The sequence below is a fragment of the Taurulus bubalis genome (genome assembly GCF_910589615.1).
Source record: "Taurulus bubalis genome assembly, chromosome: 3".
NCBI lineage: Eukaryota > Metazoa > Chordata > Actinopteri > Perciformes > Cottidae > Taurulus > Taurulus bubalis.
This window is the reverse complement of record NC_136591.1, coordinates 6,383,568-6,399,643: the sequence shown is the minus strand read 5'-3', so window position 1 is coordinate 6,399,643 and position 16,076 is coordinate 6,383,568.

Below are 16,076 nucleotides of genomic sequence, written 5' to 3'. Positions count from 1 at the left end.
GCCAAAGGAGCACACGGCTCCTCCAACATCCAACTGTCTGTTTTTACTTCAAAGGCAGACGAGAGTAAGACAGCCGAGCTCAAACAGCAGAGAAGCCTGGATGTGAGCCTGCCTGTGGGTTCTTCCATTCGAAGACCCTGACCTCATGTGTGTGTGAGAGTGGTCAAGCTGAACATATACGTACAGACATGATGTGTGACAGAGTGACAGGTACACATGAAAGACATAACATAAACACGCTCTCAAAAGTGCATAGGGTCAGGTGTGGAGTGCCACAAACGGATGAAACGACGTGGCCCCGAGGCAAGCTACTGACAGCCTGATACTACGTGCTGAGACTTTAGTTCAACACACACCCTGCTAAACTGTTGCTGTTTACCAGACTTTACGTAAGCAATATGGCACGGGATCGAGTTAAAAGGTCAATATATTTTCCGAGCCTGTGCCACTTTTCGGATGCAAAATGGCACGTGAAAGATCTCTTTGATTTGTTGTGTTGCCCTTCTTTCTACATACCAGAACACCTTTGGTCATGTGATATGTTTACATAAAGGTAAGGTGGCAAACATTGCCGGGTTGTCCGAATGTGAGTCATCCCCTTCTTTGTGGATAAAGAGCACATATTCTGTCAATACGCTGCATTTGTAACATGATGCATGTTTTATTGTGTAAATGTGTATACATGTGAGGAAATACCTGTTTCCCTAAGCAGGGCACATACTAACATCTTCTAAATTGTGTTTGTTGTGTTAACTTGCACTTGAATTGCTATTTCTAAACAGCCAAAATACAGTTTTGGATACAACAACTCCGTGGATTATCACTCAACACCCATTGAGTTGTGTTTGATGACAATACCAATCGGGTTTGATTCAAAACAAATGACCACATCCTTTAAAAACCCATATCATAAAGTGAAAAGCACAACTACCTGTTCTTCCAGAGGGCATGGAGAAACAACATATCTTGCTATTTCATTTTAATGAATTGTTTTATGCATGTCCAATAACTCCAATGCAAAAGGCTGCTGGGCAGTTTAAAGTTGAACTTGAAGTGAACGCCGCGACTGTGCAGTAATTAAGTATGTACTGTATTTGTTGTGGGAAAGATTAGAGAAGAGCCATATTATCAGAAGCATATGTATAAGTGTCGTCTTGTTGACACCAAAACAAGCCATTATTGAGTTCTTAATGAGATGAAAGGAAGCAGAATCCAATCAAAATGGCATTTTGAGCTACAATGCCCACTTCGGTCTTACTCCTCCGTAATAATTAACATTACACTCAAGCCTCGGCAGATGAGGACCTTGTAATGAGGGTAGTGAAGTAATGATATCCCATTATGACATGCAGATCCCTTGCTGCATGCACTGCCAGAGCATCGCTCCGTGGTGAGGCAGGTTACTCCTCCAGAATACACTCAGGCAGCAGCAGAGTCCTTCATCCTCATACAGCTCAATTTAAGAACGTCAATATGACCAAGGGCACCGGCAAACACAACTGGTAATTGACGCAGCAATCATATTACATTCAGGGCCAGGTAATGTTCATCGCCATCCTATTGAAATTGATTTTTGATACGCAGGGAAGACGATACCGAGTATATTAGCAGCAGGGGAACAAAACTTAAGCATGATAGGTCGCCGTAATGCGAGGTTTGGCTGGTTCACTAGGACACTGGCCTATTTGTTTGTTTAATGTTCCTCATTAGCGGCTCAATTGAGAAGAGAGTGTAAGAGATGTAACTGAAAGAGAAATACTGTATGACGGGCACAAAGAGCCAAGGTAAGAGCGAGGAAGCTTTGACAGGTGTGTCCCCAACACACATTGGTTTGTGTCAAACTAATGTTGAAGGTAGGGAATGGCATACAAGGAGAAAGAAAGGATCTGGGTTGTTCTATTATACAAGGTCATTCTTTAAAAAAGGTCTTGTAAGTATATGCAGGTAAAGTGATATCAGTGCTGTGACATAACCGGTCTTCAACCAAAAAAGACAGGTGTTGCCATAAAAACTGATTAACATCATATCTATATTACAGTAGGTGCTTTTTTTATTTTATTGTAGCCATTGTATCATTTCAGCCATTTCCAAGCCATCTGTTGATGTAGCAGCATAAAAAAAGGCCTTGAGTGATCGGCTGATATAATGGCATGGTTTGGCTTCTTTACATTGGCGTATACGGCGGCTGACTGGCATGTGTTATTACGTGACACTATTTATTGCCAGGTCAAGGCGCTGAACTCAGATTAGCAGCCTCTCAAGTATTTTAATGAGTAAATGTAATTGGCCATGTCTGCTGGAGCATTTATCCACTTGTGTGTTGGTCATAAACAGCGTGCTGAGGTGGATAAAAAACAGGCGGTTGGAGGAATTGTAATCGTTGAGCCTGGGTTTTAATTGGGCTTTTTAGCCACGACTGAACTGAGTTAGGTGGTAAGACTTTTGAACATTTACAGCCTTAAGTGCGCAGGGAGAAACACATATCACAAAGGGCGAGCATGACGAGTAGAAGTGCCTGCTCCCTGTTAATTCTCCCCATGGTACTGTGCAACATTTCCAGACGCAAACAAATCACAACATTTTCATCCGTGGGAGTTTTGACTTGGCTGCTTATCCCTTCATATCACAAATATCTCTGCGGGCTTTTACCACACATGCCGCGGCTGATAGTGCTCTGTTGGGTTTTTATGTTCCGTGTCTTATCAGGTCAGTGGATTCCACAGAGGAATGGCGGCATTGTTGCCGCTGACCTACCCAAAAGTCACATGAAAAGGAACCAAATTGAGCAGTGGCACGCGGAAATCTCCAAGGAGACCCCATTTACAATTCAAAGGCAAATTAACAAATCAAACACTTTGTCATTGCCAAAGGAAATTGATGTTAGGAAAGTGAGTGACAAGTGTTTAATATTGAAAACCTACCTTAATCAACACATCATGAGCAAAAAAGGTAATAGCCCTTGAGCGGAGGTAACATTCTGACCTTGGAGGCTTTTTGAATGCCACGTCATCTACATAAAGACATATTTTAAGGTCATCACTGTCGTATCCAATCTGTGGAGTGACTAGTCAGGATAAATCAAATTATAAAAACTTCAATGACAACTGCCCTTGTGCTAAGTCAACGCTTTCATCCATACGTACTTAAGTTTTGCACAGTAATCAAGGGACAGGGTCTCGCAAAGTTGAAAGCAATGTAAATAATAGATTAGATGAACGTAAAGATCCCTGACATGGGCAGACACTAAACTGTTTAGACAGGACGGTGTCAGGCGCATCGGAGAGTATATTATGATGCATCAGTCACACATATCAGTCATTCAGCACTCATACAAATACAGTATCCATTCAAAGATGGAGGAGCCTGTACAATAAGCGTCTAGACTAAGTCTATGCCAAAACACTGATTATCTACATGCAATACTGAGCCTGAAGGCAGCCTTTGGAGTCGCACACGGAGCACTGAAGCCACTGCTGCTGCTCCTGCTAATGTGCCGTTAACACCGCCTGGACACGGTTTGACACAAAGCACATGGAGACATTTAAGTACTTGAAATAAATTAAATTATGTGATTTTAATACGAAGAGCATTGCAGACCAAAACTAAGGACATTTGATTGATACTATCTACCGGACAGCTGATTATCGTGGCCTATGTGTGTGATTTGTAAAAGAGGTGCAAACTAATAATACATGCAGCATGTGCCGAAAGAAAAAAGGGGACAAAAGATGTTTTACATGACAGGTTTGTGCTGCAGGAGAACAGCAAAGTCAACATGAAGGCACAATGCCCTACATCAAGCACAATAGACCCACACTATTGAGGAAACATTGTGATTTAAAGTTTTTAAAATGATGCATAGATAGTTTTATTGGTTAGGGATTAGTGGGGTGCAGCAGTCTCACATTCCTCTGAGGGGAGACCCACAGTGTTCCCCTGCTAGTACTTAGCTAAAGCTGTCTTATATTTGCAATTTAGCATTAAAGGCCATGAATGCCTGTCCAATTTTAATATAATAGAAACACATCAGAGTTGTTGAGACATTTCAATCTGTACCAACGAGGTGGACGGACTAACCAACCAAACCAAGCAGCAAACATTGCCATCTCTAGAACGTTGTCTGAACAACTGAAGGGTTTACTTGGATGTGATAGGTATGTCATCACATCTTCTATGTACCGCGTGCCATCATTTCTGAGGGTCTGTGATTGATGATCACAGAAATCCATGACAGTAACTCAAGTTCACCCCTGGATTCCAATCAGCAAAGACACATGAAAGAGCTGTTGGGAAAGCTAACAGTGAAAGAGACGGCGGTAGGAGCTCCTCTGCGTAAATGAGCTAATGTCGATGCAGGTGACCTGTAATTATAGATAAAAGCCTTTTGCAGCAGACCATCATCTGCATCATTGACTCCTCTGCCTCTCGCTTGGAGTCCTAAATCACTTATCAAACGGAGGTGGTACAATTCCCCAGGTCCTTCACTCTCCGTTTGCTGATTTTTCATACACCTATTTTACATACGCTTAAAATACTCCACATCTACATACAATGAAGGAGGCTCCTACACCTTGATTCTCCTTGGAGAAGATGTTTTTTTCAGAAATTGATTGGTGTGTGAAAGAACATCCCACTGTATAATGGCAGAGAAAGTGAATAGAAATATAGACGGTGGGTTAGAGGAAACCGGTATGTGTGAGGGTGCTCATGTGATGGTGAAACCTCCCATGCACTTGATGCCAGGTCGTATCACCAGAGAAAGTCACAGAACACCTCACACAATATTACAAAGGCACTGCTACCTGTAAACCAGCTCTTCAAACCTCGTCATTGAACACACTTGAAAATAAATCGTAGTGGTTTTTCTCTCGGGTGAAGCAGAGGTTGTTGTGAAATGGGCTTTGACTGGACATGGATCACAGCTGACGACCCGACTAGCTGTCGCTACTATACCAGCATCTCCAATTTAGAAATACAATGGCTCATTTTTGTTTAGTTAATGACATTTCACAGGATAATCACTCCATTGACACCAGGCTGAATGACAGGTAGCCAATGGAGCTTTGATCCCTACCACTTCAGCTTCGCGTAAAAAGAGAATAGTAATAATAAAAAAAAACATAATAAACATGATTAACCAGCAATGTAGCAGTGGTGCTCTTATCTACTATGAGTAAATGTGGTTTAGTATTTGATATGGGTTGGAATGAAGCTTGTTGTGAGGGTACAGCACACCACTTGTTATTCTTCTGTTTGTCACATTGGTGAGTACCTGAAGGTAACTTTGACACCTCCCCTTCCTGTTTTTATCAGAAATTTTGCCTTTTCATCTTGTTTCAAAGACATTGCCTGCGATAAATGTCGGGGTTGCACCCTCAAAGGGTTTCAAAAGCCAGAGAGGAAAGGTCTGGATCTTTCATCTGGCATTCACTAAGTGTACAGAGAAAGGAAAGATGTGAGAGAGCATGCACCGGTATTGATGGCGGCCCCCTCCTCCTCACACACCCATGAAGCCGGATGCAAATGGTCAGGCTTCCCCTTGAGTGCCTGCATGCCTAAGACTCCCAGCAAGGTTCCTTAAGCGGTGAAACTTAACGGATTATTGAGCAAGCCACTGTTTGGATTGGAACACTAGCTTGACGTGCAGCAGAAGTCAGATTGGTAAGAATTTGGGCTCGGTCTTCAAACAAAGCTGACCAAAAAAAGTGTCCAGTCTGATGGTGGTATGTTAGATATATCAACATAAATAGTATATTGTTTTATTTTTAGCTTGCTGTGTTCTTAACAGGGATGCATCTGAACGCAATTCAATTCAGTTTATTTTATATAGCCCAACATCACAAATACAAGTTTACAATCTGTACACATGACATCCCTGTCCCGGGACCTCACATCGGATCAGGAAAAACTCCCCCAATAAAGATAGTAAAACCCTTTCACATGGAAAAAAAGGGGAAGAAACCTGAGGGAGAGCAACAGAGGAGGATCCCTCTCCCCGGATGGACAGAAGCAATAGATGTCATGTGGCCAGAATGAATAACGTAACGGAGTTACAGCACATTCAATGAATGTGACAGAAATTATTCAATTATTCAATGTGTGCACATTGTCCACTTGGTCATGAATAAGGTACAAGCAAAATGTCTAAAGCAAAATAATATAAAAAAAGGAGAAGCCATGCTTTATTAAGTTAATTGGGGTCTTTTTTGTTAAATTGTTGGAACGACTTAATTTAAGAGTTTGCTAAATCTGTTAGATGGTAGCAAATCAATGGCCCTACACAAGTTAACATGTCTGGAAGGCCACTAATCGCATTGTAATTGCAGACATTGTGCACACAGCATGAGAATAGATAGCAGTATGCATCATCTCTATGTTGCGCGGCAACAGCTGAGCCCAGGTAGCAGGTGCGGCCATTACTTTATTCAGGAAGTGTGTGTAGCCCCGTGCTGGCATCCATAATGGAGCCAATCCTTCAGGGCTGCATGTGGATCTCCAAGCAGCTTGAGCCCTGAACGCAAAGGTGCGTTCGCTAACACGGGGGTTTCATTAACCCCCGTGTTAGCGAACAGTTAAAATGTTGGCAGCTGCCAGATGGGAGCAGGGATGGTGAGCCGGTTCACGTCGTCACATAATGTGGCAGGTGTTATTGTTTTAGGGGTGGCAGCATCAAGGGGTAGACAGAAAGGAGGGAAAGCAACAAATGTCTACGGGGGAATAGTTCTTCAATTTGACAGAATTATCTGCCGATACTTAGAAATAACAGTAGTCATCACTGTTTTCTGTTGTTGCATTTTACTATTGCTTTCGACTTCATACAGAAATATAACTTTTCTGCGATTTTGGTTCTTTGTAATTATCTAAGCCTCTAATACCATTTATAAAGCTTGTCTAACAAGGTTGGCACTCCATAAAGACGCACTGTATGTCAAATCAGTTGAGCTGTGACCAAAGTGTGACTCAATATATTGGTTTAAAAACTAATTTCATAGCTTTTGCAGACAAATTCGTCATTGTGCAGTGCAAAGAGATATAGCACTGCATCGTAGGTTGGTTACTCATCAGTCAACTCCAAAACTGTACTAAATATTGCAGCCTCCTCACCATTCTCCCATGATGCTGCTTCTTGTGATGTAGTACTCAGTATACAGTTTATTTACATAGGTTCCTCAGAACTCAAGTACATGTACTGACTCAATTTTACAGAGACATAAGTCTGGCAATTGGAGGTCAGAAAATGCAGAGCAACACAAGTTAAACTAGGGACAAGTACTACTTCCTTTGTCTTTTAAATGTGTCCCATGGCAATTATTGTGCAAATAGAACTCTGGAGTTCATGTCTGGGAAGAGAAATGGTCGCAGAATAGCTCACCGTGTTTTGATGCTGATCATCATCACCCTCATATACAATAATTGTCCCCATCAGCGTTTGATGGCACAGCAATGCATGCAGAGTCACTGTTAAATACTCAAACCTTTATCTATACCATGCTCTTGGGTCTCAGGCTCTACTAGATACAAAAATAACCAAGCCTTCGGATGGTGGCCTTGGCCTGCTGGAGCTCTGATCATTCTTTGCCCTCAAGCTTCCTCACTTTGTGGATACTTTGCTGACTTTTGGTGTTCTTGCAGGAAATTATTCGCTGTTGGCCAAGGTCCAGGCATATGTGGGTGCTGTGCAATCAACCCTAGGATAATTCTTTGGACGGCGAAGATATCTCGGCGTAAATAGAGGATGCGTGGCTAAAGCAATTTTTTTTCAAAGATAGGATCTTACTGGCACTATTAGACCACTGCTAAATCCCAGCAGTGAATACATGCCAAGGGAGTCCTAGCATGCTCCAATCCAAGGCCGCTGTTGTGGGATTTGTGGGAATCCACCACAGTCTTGAGTCCACAGAGCCTCGCAGCAGCTAGACAATCTCATTGCTTTCCACCGTTTGTCGTGTTGTTGGATCTGGCTCGAGAGTGGCGTCAAAGTCAAGTTGAAAAGCAAGCTGGAACAGTGGTCACTGCTCCCATTTTGATTGGCTGTGCTTGTGTATTTAAATGGCTTGGATCTTTGATGTACAAAGCCTGTGTGTAACTCCATCAAGAAAAGTTAGCGTTAAACTCTTAAGCCCCTGCACTTGACTCCCTCTTAAGCTTTGTCCTAGACCCTTCTCAAGTCAAGTCTCAGACCCCGACTGATTCATTTTAGTCTGTCTATGGATTTTTTTATACGAGGCATGCTGTGAATGTAAGCCGGTGGGCAGACATAATTTAGCTGTCTCATATATGAGCTAGTTATAGCCACCTTATTCTCCCCTCCTGTCAATATATACACAGACAGTGGTCAGTGTTCATCACAGCCCCTACAGAGATTAATTTCCCCAAGGAAATTAGCTACTGATGTGCAGCAGTGTAAATTTCTCATGTATGGTGAATTGAATTACCTAGCCTCCATCAGTATTTACTGAGAAACACATATACTATGGCTGTGCCAATTATAATATATTTGGAATTATTGAATGAGCTTCTTCAGGGAGATGGGGGCCGCATACAACTCATGGCCAGACCTGTCATTGCGTTGAGAAATGGGCATGTCATTTGCATTACCCAGTGTGTTTTGAATAACACGTTTTATTTGTTTTTATTAGCATTAAAATGGGACTGCAGGTCCTTGTGGAGAGGAGGCAGCTCCTGTAATACAGACTCTACAGAGAGATGAAGAGTTAATCTTCGGACAACTGTCAAGTAAATGCACTTAAGTTGGACGGCCCATGTCTATAATTTTAATAATATAGTGCATGTGTATTGTTGTGCAATAAACCTTTGCACTGTGCTTGTCGGCGGGTACATATATATGTCTTCAGGATTCTGGAATTTTTTACTTCATGTTTTTGTTCAGTTTTCAGGTGGAACTTGTTTTTATCTAATGCATATATCTGTACTTTTGGTCCATATAGGTACTTCCACCTTCTTTTACATAAAAACACAATATATATATATATATATATATATATGTGTGTGTGTGTGTGTGTGTGTGTGTGTGTGTGTGGGTGTGTGTATGGAGCATTTTACACTATCATTCATTTAAGTTGAGTGTACTCTGCCTAATTCTCCCTTTAATTTGGTGTACCAGTACAGTATGTGTCATTACATACATATGCTTACAAGTGGGGTGACAATCTGGGTTATGAATTAAAACATTATACTATAGGTAATTTTAAGGAGTACATTTTCTGTGATTACCAGGTACTATATGATAGAACTGAACTGCAATCTTTTTTTTTTTGGAGAAACCTATAAATAGCTCATAAGTATGTTTAACTACTCGGTATCTGTGAAGTGAGTGGAAATGCTTAAGTGTGCTTATTTATGTTCTGTTTTGGTGCACTTTTGGGACAAGAAATTACACTGTAAAGTGGAAGGAATTATGTTGTTAAACGTCATATCAACAGTCCCACATAAAATCCTGTGCAAATGTGTCCATGGTGAATCATGAACGTGGTGTAAATAGTGCAAACAGGTGTAGCATGCTGCATTCAAATATTTAAAGGATTTCCTTCTGGAGATCTGATGCTGTCGAAGCGCTGATGGCAGGGTTCAACCTTTGGGGAATCTGTGAACGTCTCCAAGTTCCAATTTGTGGACTCAAATCACAGCTTTTGCATACATTTGCTGGTGGCTCTTGTGCATGAGATGTTGCTGACATAGGACTTGCCGTTTTTCCACAATCCTCCCGCCATCTGCTCTTCACCAACAACAAGAATGCTTCTGCTGGACCCCCGCCCAACCGCCTTCTCTCTTTATAGCCTAACATACTGTCCATGGCGGTCTATCAACAGTGTTTCATGTTGTTTTTGCCTTTCAACATTGAAAAGTTAATTTCATAAATACTGCTATATGTCTAAATCGGAGTAATAGTTGTGACTGTGACTAAAACCTTCTCTACATGTGTCTCTCAACCAAAAGTTGTCACATAGTCTGAGAAGGACAAAGACATCTTTTAGCGATGGTACTTCTTCCATCCTGCCAGCCCTGACATAAAATCCTCTTGTTTCACTCATAGATATGCAGATGAATATACACACAAATGTTCTGCAATATATGTGTGGATGATTAAGTGACAATGTTCTTCTGCCAGCCTTTTGTAAAGAGACTTAAGTGTCTATTCTGTCACACTGTTGGACAGCCTTGGATCAACCATAGTGTGATTATGACAACTTGTCCTACGACACCCTTTCTTCTATTGAAACAATGTCATTTCAATAGAGAGACAACTGTCAGGAGCTTTATAGTGCATGTTTCCTTTTTTGTGTATTTGTCTTTCTTGGATAACTGCAAACAAGATTAAAACAAACATAACACTTGGATGCACACTGCAAATTTGAAAGTCAAAAACAGCAATAATGTGTTGTCCCCATACCGCTCTAATATGACGTGCCTATATACAGATACAGTGCACAAAGAAAACCGCAGAATCTCAGGGACATAAATCACACTAAACCTTGTTCCACAATATTAAATCGTGATCTGACGCAAAGAACTGACAATTCGGACATAACCTTGTGTGATTGGATCATAAAGATTGCCTCGAAGCATCAGGGAGAATGCCAGCATTAGAAATGTTGAGGTGGGTAATATGAAGCATAAATAATTTTTCTATGCGGATGATATTTTGGCAGAGATGACAGACCCCTTGACCTTTTACCACACCTGATGGATGCAAGCGTACTTGAAAAGATCAGGATGGAAAAGTAACTCCCGAGACTGTAGCAATTTCAAAATGTGTTTCCTTTATTCTAAGGATGTCTAAACCTTTCAGATGATAGATCAGGTTAGAATTAAAACATAATAATCTACAAACAACAAAGAAATCTACCAGGACTCTACACCCGGCTTTATTGAAATGAATGAGGGACTTTTATTCACGCAGGGCTAAAGCAGTCGTAGACGTTTTGTGTAGATGGTTTAAATCATGATTGGTTCATTTTCTGGGCTTAATTTGAAGGGTTGATGCTCTCATGTCCCGTGTCTTCTAATTAATGTGTTCTTGTGACTCCGAGATGATTAGCTGCCATAAAACAATGCTTTAAAAAAAAAATCACACACAATAAAGCGGCAACTGTAATTTGAGCTTCTGCCGGTTAATTCATCTTTTCGTGTTTTTTTTTTTATGTGGTCATAGACAGACTGTCGTGATAATTGTAATAATCATAAAATAATGTTTGGTTTAATCCTGCGTAGTACTCTGTGACAGACTGTCACACTGGCATTCAGCACTCTAAAGATGAATCACAATCTTCAAATCCAGTGTGATAAATTAAGGAAACTCATGATGGATTGTTTCTCAAACAGTAAAGGAGCTCTGTAAGCATTACGGAATAAAACCCATACCTTTATACTCACTGTGTGTGTGTGTGTGTGTGTGTGTGTGTGTGTGTGTGTGTGTGTGTGTGTGTGTGTGTGTGTGTGTGTGGAGTCCTTGTGGGTGGGCAGGGCATGAGCACTGTGTACCTGTCAACTTATGTAAATGTAGCTCATTATTAATGGCAGGGCAGTGGCTCTTCACCAATGGCTGTCAATGTGTCGATGGGGGCCGGACCTTCCTCGTGACAGTCATGATTAGTGGTTGTGTGCGAGGGTCATTTCAACGACTCTGCTAGTACAGGAGGGCACGCTGCACTCACTGGCAGCATCACTCACCTTTCTCACTTGACCTTAAGGAGTGCATGCAGAAAAGGAACAAGGAGGAAGACATTTTAATAACTTTGGAACGGCAGACAAAAATCCTGTTAGTGGATGACAACGGGTGTCAAAAATATTAACTTGATGGTTGAATAGTCATTGTTAATGTCTGCATCCGATACACATTTGACAGCATGGCATGAAAAAGGACGGAAAATGGAAATTAATGAAGTTTTGTAATTTGATAAATAAATGCGAAGCCAATTCATCTGTTTCCATTTATAGAAATTCTGATTGCCTGCTAGTTATGGTATCATTTAGTGAGCAGGAACAGGAACATTGGCAGCTTGACATTGTCATTTCCAAGTTTAAGCTAACACCTGGGGCCACATGGTGTCCCTCCAAATCCTCTGATAGCAAGACAACGTATGACAGCTTGGAGAGGGATTTTGACTATACACGGCTTTCATTAGAGCCAATGGAATAATCAAGTATTTTCAGGCATTCTATTATCCAAAAAAAGGCTACAACATTTGGGAAAAACATGATCATTCCTTTATTAAAGAATTCAACTTGTAGAGCCAACATCCTATATGGTATCTGTTTGTCTTTGGCATCAGTCTGAAACCATAACAGAAATGTTGAGGATGAATTTTCACCCCAAACACCTAGAAAGAGGTCACAATTGTCTCATTTTAATGGTAACATAGGTAGGGTAAGAATTACACACGTTATTGGAAATTCAGACTTTTATTTGATTATTATTGAGTCAAAAACCATTTTGCTGAAGATTAATGTCTTTCAAGATAGATTATTTCATTTCTTTTAATGATTCAGTCTTTTATGGTTTCGGTGACCTCAGGAAGAAAAATGCATCAGAAGATCTTAATGTGAACATTTAAGAAGTTAAGCATAAGCCAAATCCAAAGCACTCTGTAAAAGGGGGGGAAAAGTGTTGAAATTGTAGAAAGTGGGGCTGCTTTGTTTATTTCCAAAGCTTTCCTCTCTCCCTGGTAGGGATTTCTGAATGTGATCTTAATCTCTTTATTATCTTTGAAGGAATTTCACCTATAGGACCTTGTGAATAAGCCCAATCTGAGAAAATTGCAAAATATTGAGTTCTGGCTGTGACTGATAAAACATGCCTTTTTCTTGCTGTGTTCCTTTCTCTCTTTTGAGGACAAACGGGTTCCTTTTATGGAGCTAAAGAGCACAAACCTTTAATCATAAAACAAGGTGACCGCACATTTGGTTATCAGGCTCGCTCAGCATGCCCACACACATACACAAACACACACTATATGCATACATGAATATGTCTGCAAACATGCTTCACGCACTTTAAGATATGCACAAAGGCAACCAGCGTACTGTAGCTTCAATTGCTTAGACTCTCACTCACTCACCCACTCTCCATACAGTACATGTATATCCTAGCACACGCACACGCATACACACACGCAAGTTCTGCATTGTTTTTTATTCTCAAAAAGTTTGCCGTTATATAACACCGCTACTGCCTCCTCCTCCTGATATACACGTGGAAACATGCAGGCACCTACTGCATGATAATATATTTCTTCCACCACATTGAAATTCTGTAGATGTCGATTCAATATTTCCTTTTCCTCTTACTCGCAGGATTTTAAAAGATTGTCCGCAACTTTGGAAAGGGAAGGAAATTGCTTTTAAGGAGAGGTTTTGGGGCTGAACAACATCGTGATGATTCTGATTCGGGAACCATGGTTCCATTTTCTTCACAGGTTCGGCATATGTTTTTCTTCCTTCCGTCTTTTTGATAGAAAGACATTTTATCAATAACCGATCATTTGAAAAGTTGAAGTAAGCTTGTGGAAGGTTTTTTTTTGTCATTTAAATCCAACATGTATTCAACCTAGGGCTGAATCGCCCTTATCGGGACTCAGCTCAGCGCTTAATTTGTTCCACAACACGGAGAAGCTGCGGATCAGACGGATCGGGAGAGAGAAATAAAGTCAAAACCACAGAGCCTGGAGCACACTGGACAACACGGGGCCTAACAAGACGGTCACGATAAACAATGTTGTGCACAATTGCTGTATTCTGTATACAGAATATTGTTGCATCTGATGTGACAGAGGCATAAGCCCACAGTGTTCAGGTTTTCATTAGTCATGCTTTCACCACACAGCACAAGCAGCCACTAGCCGGGAGTGTTTTTGTATCTATAACGACTCTTATATGAATCAAACCACAGTTACGGTGCACCAAGACGTGACTTGTGGGTGCTTTGTTTCCCCATTAATTAAGATGGCACCAAAATCACCATTACATTAACATTGGCATCATGGCCATGATTGACAGCACCTCTTAGCTAATCAGCAGGCAGGGGGAATGGCAAATAAAATAAACAAAACAACAAACAACAGGAAAATACAATTGGAAGTTAGGTTTCTGTGGTATTGGGGACCCTTTTGTATCAGGTCACAAGGTACAAATCAAGAAAAAAAACATGTTAGGTATCAAATTAAACATACAAATCTGGGCTACAATAATATCCCCATGTACAACCTCTAAACACAACTCAAACAATAAATAGGCTTAGGGGTTAGGGTGAGGGCTTGAAGGGCTACGATCAGTAAAGTTGTACTTGTGACTTGCGATGATATTTGGAAGTTATCAGTTCCACAATATGGGTGCTGATCTGATCAAATGGTTGCAGTTTATATTCTGGCAAAATATGACACAAATCAAAACTCTCTAGTGATTTGTAGCTTGATTCTTTGTCTATATTTTATTGCCAACAGATGTTCGCACTTTGCATTGGCAGACTATGAGACAATTCTCTCGTATCCCTCTCCAATTCTTTTATCGATGTCCCCAACCTGTCATCTGAACCAAGCATCTGTGACAAAGGAACCCGGGTCTGAAAGCGAGTGACGGCGTGCCGCAACGCCTATAATGCTCAGTCTCTCGGGACGTTGCCGCTTAATGGCGACATCCCCCCCATACCTCGATTGGTTCTGTAGCTCCACCGCACTCCCCCACCAGACTGGGTAGAGTACACCCACCTCCATATGGCATCTCAGCTCGGCACGGTTCCTCTGGGAAGCCAAAGGCCTCTCACTTCGCTATTTCCAGAAGAGAGAATCATGTTGGTGTGCATGTGTGAGGCAAAGCTACAGTCTGAAACTTTCTCAGTAAAATGAATATCAGTTTATAACCACGATTTGGCAGTAGACTAGATAAGACAGCAACAGTCTGTGGACAGTGTGTCTATTTATCTTTTTGGCCCTATGAGGAACTTGGAAGATGGGGTTGTCAAAGGGTGAGTCAGAATGTGCTGCGGAGTCGGGTTGAATGAGTTCTAGTGACTTTGAAATATTACTCTGGGATTTGTATCACTTCCTTAATAATTCCTTAGATTTTAAAACACAGAGGAGCTTGTAAGTAATCAGAAGGTCTTGACATTCATTTATTTAAGTTAGTGTATGCAGTAATATTTCATGATGGAATAAATTACTCTAGATTGCATATGGACCTGTTTTTCAAGACTGATCCGAGTTAATATATTGCAATGGAAGGAGTTGTGGTGGGTTAAATTGTGTTGTGTTTTTTCTATTTTTTTTGTTTACCAATTCTCACCCCCAACCTACTTGTGAGGGGACTGTAAGCGTTAAAAGAAACAATTGGTGTTGGGAAGGTTACCTTTAACATGTCACAGGTTACATATTACTAGTTGCCCTGTTACAAATGTAACTAGTAATCACATTTGTTTTGTTTACCAATGTAACAGGGTAACTTGTACAGTGCAACATTTACTTAATTTTCTAACAAAAGCCGGATGTTTCAGAGAGAGAGAAAGAGAAAAATGAGCCACAAAGAGAGAGAAATAGAGAAGGTTGGTGTGAGGTAGGGGAGCGTGGGAGAGAACGCTTGATCCCTGAAAATTCAGAGAGAAAGAGGCGGAGAAAAATAAAATGAGAGACTGCTGATTACTTTGAAAATGAGAGAGGGCATATGGCTCAAAAAAATGATAAGAGAGACGGCCGGTGGCTCGACGAATCGGAGCAAGTGAGAGAATGCTTGTTCCTCCCAAAATGCTGAGGGAGAGATAACAAGAGAGACTGCTGATGACTTTAAAAATAAGAGAGGGAAAGATGGCATGTGGCTGAAAAATTTGATAGAGAGACAGCAGGTAGCTCAACGCATTGGAGGGAGCGAGAGGATGCTTGGGGTTTATCAAATTGGAGAGAGAGATATAAGGCTGCTGGTTCGACGAAGAGAGGGACTGGTGGTGATTCAGAGAGAGAGAGAGAGAGAGAGAGAGAGAGAAAGAGAGAGAGAGAGAAATGACTGGTGGCTCATGAAATCAGAGAGAGACGGCTAGTTGGTGAGAGGGAGAGAGAGCCTGAGAGACAGAC